This window comes from Ascidiella aspersa, chromosome 4 (assembly GCF_963924565.1).
Source record: "Ascidiella aspersa chromosome 4, kaAscAspe10.2, whole genome shotgun sequence".
Taxonomy (NCBI): domain Eukaryota; kingdom Metazoa; phylum Chordata; class Ascidiacea; order Phlebobranchia; family Ascidiidae; genus Ascidiella; species Ascidiella aspersa.
Window position 1 is genome coordinate 24695152 of NC_139450.1, and position 10180 is coordinate 24705331.

The following is a 10180-nucleotide window of genomic DNA, read 5'->3' on the forward strand; positions in this document are numbered from 1 at the left end:
CAACATTTTTTGGTCTAAAATCTTTGAAAATGTTAACATTTAAATATATTTTAAAAATCATATTTTGCCTATGACAATTGGTATTGCTAGGCGGTCACCCATCCAAGTACTAACCAATACCGACGTTGCTTAACTTCCGAGATCGGACGAGATCGGGTGCATTCAATCTGGTATGTTCGTAGCCAGTATTGGTCAACATTTTTTGGTCTAATCTATTTAAAAATGTAAAAACTTAAATAAATCATAATTTGCCTACGAAAATTGGTATTCCTAGGCGGTCACCCATCCAAGTACTAACCAATCCCGACGTTGCTTAACTTCCGAGATCGGACGAGATCGGGTGCATTCAATCTGGTATGTTCGTAGCCAGTATTGGTCAACATTTTTTGGTCTAATCTATTTAAAAATGTAAAAACTTAAATAAATCATATTTTGCCTACGACAATTGGTATTCCTAGGCGGTCACCCATCCAAGTACTAACCAATCCCGACGTTGCTTAACTTCCGAGATCGGACGAGATCGGGTGCATTCAACCTGGTATGGTCGTAGACAGTATTCGTCAACATTTATGGTCTAATCTTTTTAAAAATGTAAAAACTTAAATAAATGATATTATGCCTACGACAATTGGTATTCCTAGGCGGTCACCCATCCAATGACTAACCAATCCCGACGTTGCTTAACTTCCGAGATCGGACGAGATCGGGTACATTCAACCTGGTATGGTCGTAGACAGTATTGGTCAACATTTTTTGGTCTAAAATCTTTAAAAATGTTAACATTTAAATATATTTTAAAAATCATATTTTGCCTATGACAATTGGTATTGCTAGGCGGTCACCCATCCAAGTACTAACCATTCCCGACGTTGCTTAACTTCCGTGATCGGACGAGATCGGGTGCATTCAACCTGGTATGGTCATCAGCAGTATTTCTCAAAATTTTACGTCTAATCTATTTAAAAAAGTAAAAACTTAAATAAATCATAATTTGCCTACGAAAATTGGTATTCCTAGGCGGTCACCCATCCAAGTACTAACCAATCCCGACGTTGCCTAACTTCCGAGATCGGACGAGATCGGGTGCATTCAACCTGGTATGGTTGTAGACAGTATTCGACAACATTTATGGTCTAATCTGTTTAAAAATGTAAAAACTTAAATAAATGATATTATGCCTACGACAATTGGTTTTCCTAGGCGGTCACCCATCCAATGACTAACCAATCCCGACGTTGCTTAACTTCCGAGATCGGACGAGATCGGGTGCATTGAACCTGGTATGGTCGTAGACAGTGTTGGTAAATATTTTTTGGTCTAAAATCTTTAAAATGCTAACATTTAAATATATTTTAAAAATAATAATTTGCCTATGACAATTGGTATTGCTAGGCGGTCACCCATCCAAGTACTAACCAATCCCGACGTTGCTTAACTTCCGAGATCGGACGAAATCGGGTGCATTCAACCTGGTATGGTCGTAGCCAGTATTGGTCAACATTTTTTGGTCTAATCTATTTAAAAATGTAAAACTTAAATAAATCATATTGTGCCTACGACAATTGGTATTCCTAGGCGGTCACCCATCCTAGTACTAACCAATCCCAACGTTGCTTAACTTCCGAGATCGGACGAGATCGGGTGCATTGAACCTGGTATGGTCGTAGACAGTGTTGGTAAATATTTTTTGGTCTAAAATCTTTAAAATGCTAACATTTAAATATATTTTAAAAATAATAATTCGCCTATGACAATTGGTATTGCTAGGCGGTCACCCATCCAAGTACTAACCAATCCCGACGTTGCTTAACTTCCGAGATCGGACGAAATCGGGTGCATTCAACCTGGTATGGTCGTAGCCAGTATTGGTCAACATTTTTTGGTCTAATCTATTTAAAAATGTAAAACTTAAATAAATCATATTGTGCCTACGACAATTGGTATTCCTAGGCGGTCACCCATCCTAGTACTAACCAATCCCAACGTTGCTTAACTTCCGAGATCGGACGAGATCGGGTGCATTGAACCTGGTATGGTCGTAGACAGTGTTGGTAAACATTTTTTGGTCTAAAATCTTTAAAATGCTAACATTTAAATATATTTTAAAAATAATAATTTGCCTATGACAATTGGTATTGCTAGGCGGTCACCCATCCAAGTACTAACCAATCCCGACGTTGCTTAACTTCCGAGATCGGACGAGATCGGGTGCATTCAACCTGGTATGGTCGTAGACAGTATTGGTCAACATTTTTTGGTCTAAAATCTTCAAAAATGTTAACATTTAAATATATTTTATAAATCATATTTTGCCTATGACATTTGGAATTCCTATGCGGTCACCCATCCAAGTACTAACCAATCCCGACGTTGCTTAACTTCCGAGATCGGACGAGATCGGGTGCATTCAACCTGGTATGGTCATAAGCAGTATTTCTCAACATTTTACGTCTAATCTATTTAAAAATGTAAAAACTTAAATAAATCATATTTTGCCTACGACAATTGGTATTCCTAGGCGGTCACCCATCAATGTACTAACCAATCCCGACGTTGCTTAACTTCCGAGATCGGACGAGATCGGGTGCATTCAACCTGGTATGGTCGTAAGCAGTATTTCTCAACATTTTACGTCTAATCTATTTAAAAAAGTAAAAACTTAAATAAATCATATTTTGCCTACGACAATTGGTATTCCTAGGCGGTCACCCATCCAAGTACTAACCAATCCCGACGTTGCTTAACTTCCGAGATCGGACGAGATCGGGTGCATTCAACCTGGTATGTTCGTAGCCAGTTTTGGTCAACATTTTTTGGTCTAATCTATTTAAAAATGTAAAAACTTAAATAAATCATATTTTGCCTACGACATTTGGTATTCCTAGGCGGTCACCCATCCAAGTACTAACCAATCCCGACGTTGCTAAACTTCCGAGATCGGACGAGATCGGGTGCATTCAACCTGGTATGGTCATAAGCAGTATTTCTCAACATTTTACGTCTAATCTATTTAAAAATGTAAAAACTTAAATAAATCATATTTTGCCTACGACAATTGGTATTCCTAGGCGGTCACCCAACAAAGTACTAACCAATCCCGACGTTGCTTAACTTCCGAGATCGGACGAGATCGGGTGCATTCAACCTGGTATGGTCGTAAGCAGTATTTCTCAACATTTTACGTCTAATCTATTTAAAAAAGTAAAAACTTAAATAAATCATATTTTGCCTACGACAATTGGTATTCCTAGGCGGTCACCCATCCAAGTACTAACCAATCCCGACGTTGCTTAACTTCCGAGATCGGACGAGATCGGGTGCATTCAACCTGGTATGGTCGTAGACAGTATTGGTCAACATTTATGGTCTAATCTATTTAAAAATGTAAAAACTTAAACAAATCATATTGTGCCTACGACAATTGGTATTCCTAGGCGGTCACCCATCCAAGTACTAACCAATCCCGACGTTGCTTAACTTCCGAGATCGGACGAGATCGGGTGCATTCAACCTGGTATGTTCGTAGCCAGTTTTGGTCAACATTTTTTGGTCTAATCTATTTAAAAATGTAAAAACTTAAATAAAACATATTTTGCCTACGACATTTGGTATTCCTAGGCGGTCACCCATCCAAGTACTAACCAATCCCGACGTTGCTTAACTTCCGAGATCGAACGAGATCGGGTGCATTCAACCTGGTATGGTCGTAGACAGTATTTGTCAACATTTATGTTCTAATCTATTTAAAAATGTAAAAACTTAAATAAATGATATTATGCCTACGGCCATTGGTATTCCTAGGCGGTCACCCATCCAAGTACTAACCAATCCCGACGTTGCTTAACTTCCGAGATCGGACGAGATCTGGTGCATTCAACCTGGTATGGTCGTAGACAGTATTGGTCAACATTTTTTGGTCTCAAATCTTTGAAAATGTTAACATTTAAATATATTTTAAAAATCATATTTTGCCTATGACAATTGGTATTGCTAGGCGGTCACCCATCCAAGTACTAACCAATCCCGACGTTGCTTAACTTCCGAGATCGGACGAGATCGGATGCATTCAACCTGGTATGGTCGTAGCCAGTATTGGTCAACATTTTTTGGTCTAATCTATTTAAAAATGTAAAAACTTAAATAAATCATATTTTGCCTACGACAATTGGTATTCCTAGGCGGTCACCCATCCAAGTACTAACCAATCCCGACGTTGCTTAACTTCCGAGATCGGACGAGATCGGATGCATTCAACCTGGTATGGTCGTAAGCAGTATTTCTCAACATTTTATGTCTATTCTATTTTAAAAATAAAAACTTAAATAAATCATATTTTGTCTACGACAATTGGTATTCCTAGGCGGTCACCCATCCAAGTACTAACCAATCCCGACGTTGCTTAACTTCCGAGATCGGAGGAGATCGGGTGCATTCAACCTGGTATGGTCGTAGACAGTATTGGTCAACATTTATGGTCTAATCAATTTAAAAATGTAAAAACTTAAATAAATCATATTGTGCCTACGACAATTGGTATTCCTAGGTATGGTCGTAGCCAGTATTGGTCAACATTTTTTGGTCTAATCTATTTAAAAATGTAAAAACTTAAATAAATCTTATTTTGCCTACGACAATTGGTATTGCTAGGCGGTCACCCATCCAAGTACTAACCAATCCCGACGTTGCTTAACTTCCGAGATCGGACGAGATCGGGTGCATTCAACCTGGTATGGTCGTAGACAGTAATCGTCAACATTTATGGTCTAATCTATTTAAAAATGTAAAAACTTAAATAAATCATATTGTGCCTACGACAATTGGTATTCCTAAGCGGTCACCCATCCAAGTACTAACCAATCCCGACGTTGCTTAACTTCCGTGATCGGACGAGATCGTGTGCATTCAACCTGGTATGGTCGTGGACATTATTGGTCAACATTTATGGTCTAATCTATTTAAAAATGTAAAACTTAAATAAATCATATTGTGCCTACGACAATTGGTGTTCCTAGGCGGTCACCCATCCAAGTACTCACCAATCCCAACGTTGCTTAACTTCCGAGATCGGACGAGATCGGGTGCATTGAACCTGGTATGGTCGTAGACAGTGTTGGTAAACATTTTTTGGTCTAAAATCTTTAAAATGCTAACATTTAAATATATTTTAAAAATAATATTTTGCCTATGACAATTGGAATTCCTATGCGGTCACCCATCCAAGTACTAACCAATCCCGACGTTGCTTAACTTCCGAGATCGGACGAGATCGGGTGCATTCAACCTGGTATGGTCGTAAGCAGTATTTCTCAACATTTTACGTCTAATCTATTTAAAAAAGTAAAAACTTAAATAAATCATATTTTGCCTACGACAATTGGTATTCCTAGGCGGTCACCCATCCAAGTACTAACCAATCCCGACGTTGCTTAACTTCCGAGATCGGACGAGATCGGGTGCATTCAACCTGGTATGGTCGTAGACAGTATTGGTCAACATTTATGGTCTAATCTATTTAAAAATGTAAAAACTTAAACAAATCATATTGTGCCTACGACAATTGGTATTCCTAGGCGGTCACCCATCCAAGTACTAACCAATCCCGACGTTGCTTAACTTCCGAGATCGGACGAGATGGGGTGCATTCAACCTGGTATGGTCGTATGCAGTATTGGACAACATTTTTAGGTCTAATCTATTTAAAAATGTAAAAACTTAAATAAATCATATTTTGCCTATGACAATTGGTATTCCTAGGCGGTCACCCATCCAAGTACTAACCAATCCCGACGTTGCTTAGCTTCCGAGATCGGACGAGATCGGGTGCATTCAACCTGGTATGTTCGTAGCCAGTATTGGTCAACATTTTTTGGTCTAATCTATTTAAAAATGTAAAAACTTAAATAAATCATATTTTGCCTACGACAATTGGTATTCCTAGGCGGTCACCCATCCAAGTACTAACCAATCCCGACGTTGCTTAACTTCCGAGATCGGACGAGATCGGGTGCATTCAACCTGGTATGGTCGTAGACAGTATTGGTCAACATTTATGGTCTAATCTATTTAAAAATGTAAAAACTTAAATAAATGTTATTATGCCTACGACAATTGGTATTCCTAGGCGGTCACCCATCCAAGTACTAACCAATCCCGACGTTGCTTAACTTCCGAGATCGGACGAGATCGGGTGCATTCAACCTGGTATGGTCGTAGACAGTATTGGTCAACATTTTTTGGTCTAAAATCTTTAAAAATGTTAACATTTAAATATATTTTAAAAATCATATTTTGCCTATGAAAATTGGTATTGCTAGGCGGTCACCCATCCAAGTACTAACCAATCCCGACGTTACTTAACTTCCGAGATCGGCCGAGATCGGGTGCATTCAACCTGGTATGGTCGTAAGCAGTATTTCTCAACATTTTACGTCTAATCTATTTAAAAAAGTAAAAACTTAAATAAATCATATTTTGCCTACGACAATTGGTATTCCTAGGCGGTCACCCATCCAAGTACTAACAAATCCCGACGTTGCTTAACTTCCGAGATCGGACGAGATCGGGTGCATTCAACCTGGTATGGTCGTGGAGAGTATTGGTCAACATTTATGGTCTAATCTATTTAAAAATGTAAAAACTTAAACAAATCATATTGTGCCTACGACAATTGGTATTCCTAGGCGGTCACCCATCCAAGTACTAACCAATCCCGACGTTGCTTAACTTCCGAGATCGGACGAGATGGGGTGCATTCAACCTGGTATGGTCGTATGCAGTATTGGTCAACATTTTTAGGTCTAATCTATTTAAAAATGTAAAAACTTAAATAAATCATATTTTGCCTACGACAATTGGTATTCCTAGGCGGTCACCCATCCAAGTACTAACCAATCCCGACGTTGCTTAACTTCCGAGATCGGACGAGATCGGGTGCATTCAACCTGGTATGTTCGTAGCCAGTATTGGTCAACATTTTTTGGTCTTATCTATTTAAAAATGTAAAAACTTAAATAAATTATATTTTGCCTACGACAATTGGTATTCCTAGGAGGTTACCCATCCAAGTACTAACCAATCCCGACGTTGCTTAACTTCCGAGATCGGACGAGAACGGGTGTATTCAACCTGGTATGGTCGTACACAGTATTGGTCAACATTTATGGTCTAATCTATTTAAAAATGTAAAAACTTAAATAAATGATATTATGCCTACGACAATTGGTATTCCTAGGCGGTCACCCATCCAAGTACTAACCAATCCCGACGTTGCTTAACTTCCGAGATCGGACGAGATCGGGTGCATTCAACCTGGTATGGTCGTAGACAGTATTGGTCAACATTTTTTGGTCTAAAATCTTTAAAAATGTTAACCTTTAAATATATTTTAAAATTCATATTTTGCCTATGACAATTGGTATTGCTAGGCGGTCACCCATCCAAGTACTAACCAATCCCGACGTTACTTAACTTCCGAGATCGGACGAGATCGGGTGCATTCAACCTGGTATGGTCGTAAGCAGTATTTCTCAACATTTTACGTATAATCTATTTAAAAAAGTAAAAACTTAAATAAATCATATTTTGCCTACGACAATTGGTATTCCTAGGCGGTCACCCATCCAAGTACTAACCAATCCCGACGTTGCTTAACTTCCGAGATCGGACGAAATCGGGTGCATTCAACCTGGTATGGTCGTAGCCAGTATTGGTCAACATTTTTTGGTCTAATCTATTTAAAAATGTAAAACTTGAATAAATCATATTGTGCCTACGACAATTGGTATTCCTAGGCGGTCACCCATCCTAGTACTAACCAATCCCAACGTTGCTTAACTTCCGAGATCGGACGAGATCGGGTGCATTGAACCTGGTATGGTCGTAGACAGTGTTGGTAAATATTTTTTGGTCTAAAATCTTTAAAATGCTAACATTTAAATATATTTTAAAAATAATAATTTGCCTATGACAATTGGTATTGCTAGGCGGTCACCCATCCAAGTACTAACCAATCCCGACGTTGCTTAACTTCCGAGATCGGACGAAATCGGGTGCATTCAACCTGGTATGGTCGTAGCCAGTATTGGTCAACATTTTTTGGTCTAATCTATTTAAAAATGTAAAACTTAAATAAATCATATTGTGCCTACGACAATTGGTATTCCTAGGCGGTCACCCATCCTAGTACTAACCAATCCCAACGTTGCTTAACTTCCGAGATCGGACGAGATCGGGTGCATTGAACCTGGTATGGTCGTAGACAGTGTTGGTAAACATTTTTTGGTCTAAAATCTTTAAAATGCTAACATTTAAATATATTTTAAAAATAATAATTTGCCTATGACAATTGGTATTGCTAGGCGGTCACCCATCCAAGTACTAACCAATCCCGACGTTGCTTAACTTCCGAGATCGGACGAGATCGGGTGCATTCAACCTGGTATGGTCGTAGACAGTATTGGTCAACATTTTTTGGTCTAAAATCTTCAAAAATGTTAACATTTAAATATATTTTATAAATCATATTTTGCCTATGACATTTGGAATTCCTATGCGGTCACCCATCCAAGTACTAACCAATCCCGACGTTGCTTAACTTCCGAGATCGGACGAGATCGGGTGCATTCAACCTGGTATGGTCATAAGCAGTATTTCTCAACATTTTACGTCTAATCTATTTAAAAATGTAAAAACTTAAATAAATCATATTTTGCCTACGACAATTGGTATTCCTAGGCGGTCACCCATCAATGTACTAACCAATCCCGACGTTGCTTAACTTCCGAGATCGGACGAGATCGGGTGCATTCAACCTGGTATGGTCGTAAGCAGTATTTCTCAACATTTTACGTCTAATCTATTTAAAAAAGTAAAAACTTAAATAAATCATATTTTGCCTACGACAATTGGTATTCCTAGGCGGTCACCCATCCAAGTACTAACCAATCCCGACGTTGCTTAACTTCCGAGATCGGACGAGATCGGGTGCATTCAACCTGGTATGTTCGTAGCCAGTTTTGGTCAACATTTTTTGGTCTAATCTATTTAAAAATGTAAAAACTTAAATAAATCATATTTTGCCTACGACATTTGGTATTCCTAGGCGGTCACCCATCCAAGTACTAACCAATCCCGACGTTGCTAAACTTCCGAGATCGGACGAGATCGGGTGCATTCAACCTGGTATGGTCATAAGCAGTATTTCTCAACATTTTACGTCTAATCTATTTAAAAATGTAAAAACTTAAATAAATCATATTTTGCCTACGACAATTGGTATTCCTAGGCGGTCACCCAACAAAGTACTAACCAATCCCGACGTTGCTTAACTTCCGAGATCGGACGAGATCGGGTGCATTCAACCTGGTATGGTCGTAAGCGGTATTTCTCAACATTTTACGTCTAATCTATTTAAAAAAGTAAAAACTTAAATAAATCATATTTTGCCTACGACAATTGGTATTCCTAGGCGGTCACCCATCCAAGTACTAACCAATCCCGACGTTGCTTAACTTCCGAGATCGGACGAGATCGGGTGCATTCAACCTGGTATGGTCGTAGACAGTATTGGTCAACATTTATGGTCTAATCTATTTAAAAATGTAAAAACTTAAACAAATCATATTGTGCCTACGACAATTGGTATTCCTAGGCGGTCACCCATCCAAGTACTAACCAATCCCGACGTTGCTTAACTTCCGAGATCGGACGAGATCGGGTGCATTCAACCTGGTATGTTCGTAGCCAGTTTTGGTCAACATTTTTTGGTCTAATCTATTTAAAAATGTAAAAACTTAAATAAAACATATTTTGCCTACGACATTTGGTATTCCTAGGCGGTCACCCATCCAAGTACTAACCAATCCCGACGTTGCTTAACTTCCGAGATCGAACGAGATCGGGTGCATTCAACCTGGTATGGTCGTAGACAGTATTTGTCAACATTTATGTTCTAATCTATTTAAAAATGTAAAAACTTAAATAAATGATATTATGCCTACGGCCATTGGTATTCCTAGGCGGTCACCCATCCAAGTACTAACCAATCCCGACGTTGCTTAACTTCCGAGATCGGACGAGATCTGGTGCATTCAACCTGGTATGGTCGTAGACAGTATTGGTCAACATTTTTTGGTCTCAAATCTTTGAAAATGTTAACATTTAAATATATTTTAAAAATCAT

General features: G+C 38.7%; 30 non-coding genes and 24 pseudogenes across 30 annotated transcripts; all 54 read right to left on the reverse strand.

Moving 5' to 3' along the window:
• Nucleotides 1-65: 65 nt before the first annotated feature.
• On the reverse strand, nt 66-184 carry LOC146155568 (5S ribosomal RNA; annotated as a pseudogene).
• A 65-nt stretch (nt 185-249) lies between these two features.
• LOC146155569 (5S ribosomal RNA) lies at nt 250-368 on the reverse strand (annotated as a pseudogene).
• Nucleotides 369-433: 65 nt separating this feature from the next.
• Nucleotides 434-552, reverse strand: LOC146155570 (5S ribosomal RNA). Its single transcript, XR_014495226.1, has one exon. It is a non-coding gene; the product is annotated as a 5S ribosomal RNA (ribosomal RNA).
• Nucleotides 553-616: 64 nt separating this feature from the next.
• LOC146155571 (5S ribosomal RNA) lies at nt 617-735 on the reverse strand (annotated as a pseudogene).
• Nucleotides 736-809: 74 nt separating this feature from the next.
• On the reverse strand, nt 810-928 carry LOC146155572 (5S ribosomal RNA; annotated as a pseudogene).
• A 64-nt stretch (nt 929-992) lies between these two features.
• On the reverse strand, nt 993-1111 carry LOC146155573 (5S ribosomal RNA; annotated as a pseudogene).
• A 64-nt stretch (nt 1112-1175) lies between these two features.
• On the reverse strand, nt 1176-1294 carry LOC146155574 (5S ribosomal RNA; annotated as a pseudogene).
• Nucleotides 1295-1367: 73 nt separating this feature from the next.
• Nucleotides 1368-1486, reverse strand: LOC146155575 (5S ribosomal RNA; annotated as a pseudogene).
• A 64-nt stretch (nt 1487-1550) lies between these two features.
• On the reverse strand, nt 1551-1669 carry LOC146155576 (5S ribosomal RNA). The gene has a single exon (XR_014497440.1). It is a non-coding gene; the product is annotated as a 5S ribosomal RNA (ribosomal RNA).
• A 73-nt stretch (nt 1670-1742) lies between these two features.
• Nucleotides 1743-1861, reverse strand: LOC146155577 (5S ribosomal RNA; annotated as a pseudogene).
• A 64-nt stretch (nt 1862-1925) lies between these two features.
• On the reverse strand, nt 1926-2044 carry LOC146155578 (5S ribosomal RNA). Its single transcript, XR_014497441.1, has one exon. It is a non-coding gene; the product is annotated as a 5S ribosomal RNA (ribosomal RNA).
• A 73-nt stretch (nt 2045-2117) lies between these two features.
• LOC146155579 (5S ribosomal RNA) lies at nt 2118-2236 on the reverse strand (annotated as a pseudogene).
• Nucleotides 2237-2310: 74 nt separating this feature from the next.
• Nucleotides 2311-2429, reverse strand: LOC146155580 (5S ribosomal RNA). The gene has a single exon (XR_014498138.1). It is a non-coding gene; the product is annotated as a 5S ribosomal RNA (ribosomal RNA).
• A 64-nt stretch (nt 2430-2493) lies between these two features.
• On the reverse strand, nt 2494-2612 carry LOC146155581 (5S ribosomal RNA). The gene has a single exon (XR_014496998.1). It is a non-coding gene; the product is annotated as a 5S ribosomal RNA (ribosomal RNA).
• Nucleotides 2613-2676: 64 nt separating this feature from the next.
• Nucleotides 2677-2795, reverse strand: LOC146155582 (5S ribosomal RNA). The gene has a single exon (XR_014498294.1). It is a non-coding gene; the product is annotated as a 5S ribosomal RNA (ribosomal RNA).
• Nucleotides 2796-2860: 65 nt separating this feature from the next.
• Nucleotides 2861-2979, reverse strand: LOC146155583 (5S ribosomal RNA; annotated as a pseudogene).
• Nucleotides 2980-3043: 64 nt separating this feature from the next.
• On the reverse strand, nt 3044-3162 carry LOC146155584 (5S ribosomal RNA). The gene has a single exon (XR_014495763.1). It is a non-coding gene; the product is annotated as a 5S ribosomal RNA (ribosomal RNA).
• A 64-nt stretch (nt 3163-3226) lies between these two features.
• LOC146155585 (5S ribosomal RNA) lies at nt 3227-3345 on the reverse strand. The gene has a single exon (XR_014495227.1). It is a non-coding gene; the product is annotated as a 5S ribosomal RNA (ribosomal RNA).
• Nucleotides 3346-3409: 64 nt separating this feature from the next.
• On the reverse strand, nt 3410-3528 carry LOC146155586 (5S ribosomal RNA). Its single transcript, XR_014498295.1, has one exon. It is a non-coding gene; the product is annotated as a 5S ribosomal RNA (ribosomal RNA).
• A 65-nt stretch (nt 3529-3593) lies between these two features.
• Nucleotides 3594-3712, reverse strand: LOC146155587 (5S ribosomal RNA). The gene has a single exon (XR_014496902.1). It is a non-coding gene; the product is annotated as a 5S ribosomal RNA (ribosomal RNA).
• Nucleotides 3713-3776: 64 nt separating this feature from the next.
• LOC146155588 (5S ribosomal RNA) lies at nt 3777-3895 on the reverse strand (annotated as a pseudogene).
• Nucleotides 3896-3969: 74 nt separating this feature from the next.
• Nucleotides 3970-4088, reverse strand: LOC146155589 (5S ribosomal RNA; annotated as a pseudogene).
• Nucleotides 4089-4153: 65 nt separating this feature from the next.
• On the reverse strand, nt 4154-4272 carry LOC146155590 (5S ribosomal RNA). Its single transcript, XR_014496736.1, has one exon. It is a non-coding gene; the product is annotated as a 5S ribosomal RNA (ribosomal RNA).
• Nucleotides 4273-4335: 63 nt separating this feature from the next.
• LOC146155591 (5S ribosomal RNA) lies at nt 4336-4454 on the reverse strand. Its single transcript, XR_014495656.1, has one exon. It is a non-coding gene; the product is annotated as a 5S ribosomal RNA (ribosomal RNA).
• Nucleotides 4455-4622: 168 nt separating this feature from the next.
• On the reverse strand, nt 4623-4741 carry LOC146155592 (5S ribosomal RNA). Its single transcript, XR_014497664.1, has one exon. It is a non-coding gene; the product is annotated as a 5S ribosomal RNA (ribosomal RNA).
• Nucleotides 4742-4805: 64 nt separating this feature from the next.
• On the reverse strand, nt 4806-4924 carry LOC146155593 (5S ribosomal RNA; annotated as a pseudogene).
• Nucleotides 4925-4987: 63 nt separating this feature from the next.
• On the reverse strand, nt 4988-5106 carry LOC146155594 (5S ribosomal RNA). The gene has a single exon (XR_014498486.1). It is a non-coding gene; the product is annotated as a 5S ribosomal RNA (ribosomal RNA).
• A 73-nt stretch (nt 5107-5179) lies between these two features.
• Nucleotides 5180-5298, reverse strand: LOC146155595 (5S ribosomal RNA). Its single transcript, XR_014497900.1, has one exon. It is a non-coding gene; the product is annotated as a 5S ribosomal RNA (ribosomal RNA).
• Nucleotides 5299-5362: 64 nt separating this feature from the next.
• On the reverse strand, nt 5363-5481 carry LOC146155596 (5S ribosomal RNA). The gene has a single exon (XR_014495228.1). It is a non-coding gene; the product is annotated as a 5S ribosomal RNA (ribosomal RNA).
• Nucleotides 5482-5545: 64 nt separating this feature from the next.
• LOC146155597 (5S ribosomal RNA) lies at nt 5546-5664 on the reverse strand (annotated as a pseudogene).
• A 65-nt stretch (nt 5665-5729) lies between these two features.
• On the reverse strand, nt 5730-5848 carry LOC146155598 (5S ribosomal RNA; annotated as a pseudogene).
• A 65-nt stretch (nt 5849-5913) lies between these two features.
• LOC146155599 (5S ribosomal RNA) lies at nt 5914-6032 on the reverse strand. The gene has a single exon (XR_014495229.1). It is a non-coding gene; the product is annotated as a 5S ribosomal RNA (ribosomal RNA).
• Nucleotides 6033-6096: 64 nt separating this feature from the next.
• LOC146155600 (5S ribosomal RNA) lies at nt 6097-6215 on the reverse strand. The gene has a single exon (XR_014495231.1). It is a non-coding gene; the product is annotated as a 5S ribosomal RNA (ribosomal RNA).
• Nucleotides 6216-6289: 74 nt separating this feature from the next.
• Nucleotides 6290-6408, reverse strand: LOC146155601 (5S ribosomal RNA; annotated as a pseudogene).
• A 64-nt stretch (nt 6409-6472) lies between these two features.
• LOC146155602 (5S ribosomal RNA) lies at nt 6473-6591 on the reverse strand (annotated as a pseudogene).
• Nucleotides 6592-6655: 64 nt separating this feature from the next.
• LOC146155603 (5S ribosomal RNA) lies at nt 6656-6774 on the reverse strand (annotated as a pseudogene).
• Nucleotides 6775-6839: 65 nt separating this feature from the next.
• Nucleotides 6840-6958, reverse strand: LOC146155604 (5S ribosomal RNA). The gene has a single exon (XR_014498297.1). It is a non-coding gene; the product is annotated as a 5S ribosomal RNA (ribosomal RNA).
• A 65-nt stretch (nt 6959-7023) lies between these two features.
• Nucleotides 7024-7142, reverse strand: LOC146155605 (5S ribosomal RNA; annotated as a pseudogene).
• Nucleotides 7143-7206: 64 nt separating this feature from the next.
• Nucleotides 7207-7325, reverse strand: LOC146155606 (5S ribosomal RNA). The gene has a single exon (XR_014495232.1). It is a non-coding gene; the product is annotated as a 5S ribosomal RNA (ribosomal RNA).
• A 74-nt stretch (nt 7326-7399) lies between these two features.
• On the reverse strand, nt 7400-7518 carry LOC146155607 (5S ribosomal RNA; annotated as a pseudogene).
• Nucleotides 7519-7582: 64 nt separating this feature from the next.
• Nucleotides 7583-7701, reverse strand: LOC146155608 (5S ribosomal RNA). The gene has a single exon (XR_014497633.1). It is a non-coding gene; the product is annotated as a 5S ribosomal RNA (ribosomal RNA).
• A 64-nt stretch (nt 7702-7765) lies between these two features.
• Nucleotides 7766-7884, reverse strand: LOC146155609 (5S ribosomal RNA). The gene has a single exon (XR_014497442.1). It is a non-coding gene; the product is annotated as a 5S ribosomal RNA (ribosomal RNA).
• A 73-nt stretch (nt 7885-7957) lies between these two features.
• Nucleotides 7958-8076, reverse strand: LOC146155610 (5S ribosomal RNA; annotated as a pseudogene).
• Nucleotides 8077-8140: 64 nt separating this feature from the next.
• Nucleotides 8141-8259, reverse strand: LOC146155611 (5S ribosomal RNA). The gene has a single exon (XR_014497443.1). It is a non-coding gene; the product is annotated as a 5S ribosomal RNA (ribosomal RNA).
• A 73-nt stretch (nt 8260-8332) lies between these two features.
• Nucleotides 8333-8451, reverse strand: LOC146155612 (5S ribosomal RNA; annotated as a pseudogene).
• Nucleotides 8452-8525: 74 nt separating this feature from the next.
• LOC146155613 (5S ribosomal RNA) lies at nt 8526-8644 on the reverse strand. Its single transcript, XR_014498140.1, has one exon. It is a non-coding gene; the product is annotated as a 5S ribosomal RNA (ribosomal RNA).
• A 64-nt stretch (nt 8645-8708) lies between these two features.
• LOC146155614 (5S ribosomal RNA) lies at nt 8709-8827 on the reverse strand. The gene has a single exon (XR_014496999.1). It is a non-coding gene; the product is annotated as a 5S ribosomal RNA (ribosomal RNA).
• A 64-nt stretch (nt 8828-8891) lies between these two features.
• LOC146155615 (5S ribosomal RNA) lies at nt 8892-9010 on the reverse strand. Its single transcript, XR_014498298.1, has one exon. It is a non-coding gene; the product is annotated as a 5S ribosomal RNA (ribosomal RNA).
• Nucleotides 9011-9075: 65 nt separating this feature from the next.
• Nucleotides 9076-9194, reverse strand: LOC146155616 (5S ribosomal RNA; annotated as a pseudogene).
• Nucleotides 9195-9258: 64 nt separating this feature from the next.
• Nucleotides 9259-9377, reverse strand: LOC146155617 (5S ribosomal RNA). Its single transcript, XR_014495764.1, has one exon. It is a non-coding gene; the product is annotated as a 5S ribosomal RNA (ribosomal RNA).
• Nucleotides 9378-9441: 64 nt separating this feature from the next.
• LOC146155618 (5S ribosomal RNA) lies at nt 9442-9560 on the reverse strand. Its single transcript, XR_014495233.1, has one exon. It is a non-coding gene; the product is annotated as a 5S ribosomal RNA (ribosomal RNA).
• A 64-nt stretch (nt 9561-9624) lies between these two features.
• LOC146155619 (5S ribosomal RNA) lies at nt 9625-9743 on the reverse strand. The gene has a single exon (XR_014498299.1). It is a non-coding gene; the product is annotated as a 5S ribosomal RNA (ribosomal RNA).
• A 65-nt stretch (nt 9744-9808) lies between these two features.
• LOC146155620 (5S ribosomal RNA) lies at nt 9809-9927 on the reverse strand. Its single transcript, XR_014496904.1, has one exon. It is a non-coding gene; the product is annotated as a 5S ribosomal RNA (ribosomal RNA).
• A 64-nt stretch (nt 9928-9991) lies between these two features.
• On the reverse strand, nt 9992-10110 carry LOC146155621 (5S ribosomal RNA; annotated as a pseudogene).
• Between the last annotated feature and the right edge of the window lie 70 nt (nt 10111-10180).